The sequence below is a fragment of the Schistocerca nitens genome, chromosome 5, assembly GCF_023898315.1.
Source record: "Schistocerca nitens isolate TAMUIC-IGC-003100 chromosome 5, iqSchNite1.1, whole genome shotgun sequence".
Lineage (NCBI taxonomy): Eukaryota > Metazoa > Arthropoda > Insecta > Orthoptera > Acrididae > Schistocerca > Schistocerca nitens.
Window position 1 is genome coordinate 471,722,360 of NC_064618.1, and position 4,980 is coordinate 471,727,339.

Consider the following 4,980-nt stretch of genomic DNA (forward strand, 5'->3'; position numbering starts at 1 on the left):
CTCTGATTTTGTTTTATTTGTTGCATTAATTGCAATAATAATGTATTAGTGTCTGGAATCTGTTCCTCTATGCTTTTCGGCAGTGCATTTGCACCGGCAACATTCACATTTTGACAAGCAGAAATTGTGTCTTGACTTATTTGAGAAAACGGTGAGGACCCAAAACCTGAATCTACAGTACTTGCAAAATTGTGTCCTGTCATTCCCGATTCCTGAGGCGAGCTGTTGCCGACCGATCGATCGATAATGCTTCCCTCTTCACTAATTGTTTCACCGCCTACGCCATTGTTTGCCGCCCGCTCCATTTCCCTATGCACAATTACCAAATTATTACTTTGAACATCAGTTAATTCATTACTCGGTGGCGCTAACACACTGCTTTCATCTTCACTGTCATTTCGCAGTTTACTTTGGAGCCTAGTATTACGTTTTTCACACGCCATTATTGTCACAGTATTTCACACGACAACACAGAAAAACACAATTTGAAGAGCAAAAATAAGAGAACACGTTAACATAACACTGAAAATAATATCTAGTTAATTGCAGCTGCGAAATACTTGGTGCCAATCTACATGCATGCCACAACTGTTTTACTGTACAACAATGAAAAACTGCAACTACAAAGGAAATTCTCTCTATAATTACGCGCTAGCAATAAACAAAATCTACACTAATTACACAAACTACAAGAAAAAATCAGAAGATTCCAGTGAGGTATCCTAGGCTAAGGGTCGACATATGCAACGTCCCCTTTTTAAACAATTTATACACGACTGTGCTAAACCTGACACACAATATTTTTTAGCGCAATGCGATCTGACTTTCAACACACAATATTTTGTTAACGCAACGCAATCTGACTTCCAAAATTCTCTACAAGAGAATGGCCCTGACTAACATTAACCTATACGTCTCACAAATCACTTACCTCACCAAAAATCTTCGCTGCTCAAGCTACTGCAATACAGCGAGCGCCACTATTGCCAGCTAAATAAAAGATTCGAACTATGGAAGGCACTAACTACTCATAGGGATAGTTAGCAAATAAAAGATATTAATAGAGAACCAACAATGTATTTACCTTGATATCATGACAAATTACAAAACTCCGCCATCTCTCTCCCCACATCCACCACTGCTGGCGGCTCACCTCCAACTGCCCAACGCTACGCGCTGTTCACAGCCAGCTGCCTAACACTACAATGGTTGAGTATTACAACAATGCAAAGCAGCCACAGACTGCACACGGCACAGCCGGTGATTTTCATACTGAGGTGGCGTTACCAATAAAAAAACCTAAACAGCCTACTTACACATGGAAAGAGATATGCGATATCTATGTGAAAAGGGACTGATTGGGATCCAAACGTTAAGAAATGAGTTGGATGTTAGCTGGAAAAGCAAAGGAAAGTAGATCACATATATTCCACATAGCACCATTGTCTTCCAGAGACAAAATGGCCTTGCAAACAACGACGCACGGAATTGTCTGAATCTTGTACGGGATCATAGCTTTTCTCAACCAACATACGGACAAACTAAACACGACGCTTCGTGTATCATCTGTTATTGACTTTCGACACATTTTCTCCACAGTTTCCTTTGGCAATGGCGCTGTTTCGTTCACGGGTGATATATCTGCCTGCGTGGCCTCTTACTTGATCTGTGACTGTGCAGCCTTGTTGACTTCGGGTTTCTATTGCGGAGCACAGTTTGGTTCGGCTACCGTTCGTGCCTTTAAAATCATAATCTCCCACGCTGTTGCTGTGTCTCCACAACACCATTTCTTGAAGTAATGCTAGTCCCGCAAAGTGTGAAGAAAAACTAGCGGGCTGTGATAGCGAGTTACGAGCCATGCTTGAATAGCTCATTCGGTAGAGCACTTGAGTGTGAAAGGCAATGGCCAGGGGTACGCAGCTTCAATTTACCATGAAGTTTCATACCAGTGTGCACGGTGGTGAAGAGTGAAAATTCATTCTGTAAATAACAAGGCGTTCGAAATAACGGCACTTTTTGAATAATTCGTCCTTTCACGTACGCGTGAGTTATTCGAACACTGTGTACGGCAGGAAAAGATTGTATTCACATTACTCTACACTGAGGTGAAAAAAGTCATGGGATGCCTTTTAATATTGTGTTGGACCCCATTTTGCCTGGCATAGTGCAGCAGCTCGGCGTGGCATAGAGCCACCAAGTCGTTGGAACTCCCCTACAGAAATATTGAACCATGCTGCCCTTATAGGCCGTCCGTAACTGAGAAAGTGTTGCCACTGCAGGATTTTGTGCACGAACTGACCTCTCAGATATGTCAGCGGGATTGATGTCGGGCGATCTCGGTGACCATATCATTCCCTCGAATTATCCAGAACGTTCTGCAAAGTAGTCGGGAACAATTTTGGCCCAGTGTCATGATGTACTGTCATCCATAAGAAATCCATCGTTGTTTTGGAATATAAAGTCCACGATTGACTGCAGATGGTCTCCAAGCAGCCGAACACAACCTTTTGCAGTCGATGATCACTTCAGTCCACACCATTACGGAGCTACCATCAGCTTGTACTATGTCTTGTTGACAAATTGGATCCGTGACTGCGTGGCGTCTGCACCACAGTCGAAAGCCACTATCAGCTAATACCGACTGAAAGTAGGATCTATTTGACCAGGCCACTGTTTCCCAGTCGTGTACGGTCCACACCATATGGTCAAGAGCGTAGGAGCGGCGCTGCAGGCAATGTCGTATGGTTGGCAAGTGCGCTCGCGTCGGTCGTCTGCTGCCATAGCCCATTAACCCCAAATTTCGCCGCATTGTCCTAACGGATACGTTCCTCGTACGTTCCACATTGATTTCTGCTGTTACTTTACGCAGTGTTCAAAATGGTCCAAATGGCTCTGGGCACTAAGGAACTTAACATCGGAGGTCATCAGTCCCCTAGAACTTAGAACTACTTAAACCTAACTAACCTAAGGACATCACAAACATCCATGCCCGAGGCAGGATTCGAACCTGCGACCGTAGCAGTCACGCGGTTCCAGACTGAAGCGCTTAGAACCGCTCGGCCACACCGCTCGGCCACACCGGCCGGCTCACGCAGTGTCGCTTGACTGTTAGCACTGACAACTATATGCTAACTCCGTGCTTTCGGTCATTAAGCGAAGACCGTCGGCTACTTCTTGTCCGTGGTGAGAGGTAGTGCCTGAAATGTGGTATTCTCGCCACACTCTTGACATTGTGGATCTTGAAATACTGAATTTCTGAACGGTTTCTGAAATGGAATGTGCCAGACTTCTAGCTCCGACTACTACAAAGCATTCAAAGTCTGTTAAATCCCATCGTGCGGCCATAATCACGTCGGAAATCTTTTCACGCGAAGCACTAGAGTACAAACGACAACTTCGCCAATGCACTGCCCTTTATACCTTCTGTACGCGCTACTACCACCATCTGTATACGTGCATACCGCTATCCGAGGACTTGTCACCTTACTGCATAAAACTTCTTCCAAACTTTCTGTATGTAGTTTCATTAACAGATCTACTTCATTGTCACATAATTATCTTAATAAATTAGTTTTATTCACTTTCCTTAGTATATATGACGGTAGTATCTGTTCCCGAAAGAACAGTTACCGTGGATGACCATGCAGCTTTGCTAGAAATGAAATGATAATTTCAGCTGTTTGCAGCTAGGGTGTCCATTTAATTATGATTTCATTTCTAGCAAAGCTGCATGGTCATCCACGGTAACTGTTCTTTCGGGAACAGATACTACCGTCATATATAGTTAAATATGGCTTCCCGGCCATTGACCTTCTTGTGCGAACGCACACGCTATGCCCTAACTCGTACGGGACTTGGTAGATTAATCTGCCACGAGTAATGAGTATGATGGGCAAACATCTATTAGGCGCACTACGAATGTAGTGGTGTGGACATGTTGGGAATGTGGATTTCACGGGGAGCGTGCAAGGGATAAGTCCCTGCAGACGCACTATCCTCTGTGCCCGCGGTGGCTCAGTTGGATAGAGCGTCTGCCACGTAAGCAGGAGATCCCGGTTTCGAGTCCCGGTCGGGGCACACATTTTCAACATGTCCCCAATGAAGTACATCAACGCCTGTTTGTAGCTAAGGTGTCCATTTAATTATCATTACTTTCCTTAGTCTTGATTGCGCCTATTTTTTTCTTTTTGTTGATTTCACATATTTGTATCTTTTCATACTGCTTCGTATTATTAGCCTCAATGTTTATGCCACGTGGAAGGCTTCACAAGTTTGAGGATTCTTAACTGCAGCAAAGCGGTCGGTAATATGAGTGTTGACATGTTACTTGTAATAATAAGGCAGGTAAATTTTTTACACAACGCAGTCAAAGCGTTCGTCAGCTATACTTGTTGGAAACAGTATTGAACAGAACATGAAACAGAATAATCATAGTGAATGCAAGTACTCTGAAGAGTGACAGCGTTCAGTCTTAGTATTGTCTCACTTCTCACTCTTTTTCAGTGATACGTTTACAGACAAAAAGCTGAATTTAAATAAATAATGGCTCCAATGAGAGTCTTTATAAAGCTGTTATGGTATGGACTGCAGAATGTTATGTATGTAGAGGATATCATTGTCATACCATTCCCAGTAGATCAGTTTACAAAATGTGCCAAACTACACTGCACAAAAGAGTTAAAAAATCTTTTCTTTGAAACCCTTTCATTTGCTCCTATCGCGACGCAGAAGTGTGAAACGTGGTTCAAATGTGCCTACAATGGTGCGATCTCACCCTTGGACCCTACGACGCTTCAAACATAAAGGCGTCGACACATGAATAAAAAAGGCCAGAGCTCAGAAGCTCGTTTGAGGTGAAAGGTGGGATACTCAGATCATACTGGCAATATAATTTCACCACAGTTCTGACCGTGGACATGTGACGTGATGGGAAGGTCATCACATTTCCTTTTTTCCACATCTCACCCTTTCTGTTAACGT

General features: G+C 43.5%; 1 non-coding gene across 1 annotated transcript; it reads left to right on the top strand.

Moving 5' to 3' along the window:
- Positions 1-4,002: 4,002 nt before the first annotated feature.
- Positions 4,003-4,077, top strand: Trnat-cgu (transfer RNA threonine (anticodon CGU)). The gene has a single exon. It is a non-coding gene; the product is annotated as a tRNA-Thr (tRNA).
- Positions 4,078-4,980: the final 903 nt, after the last annotated feature.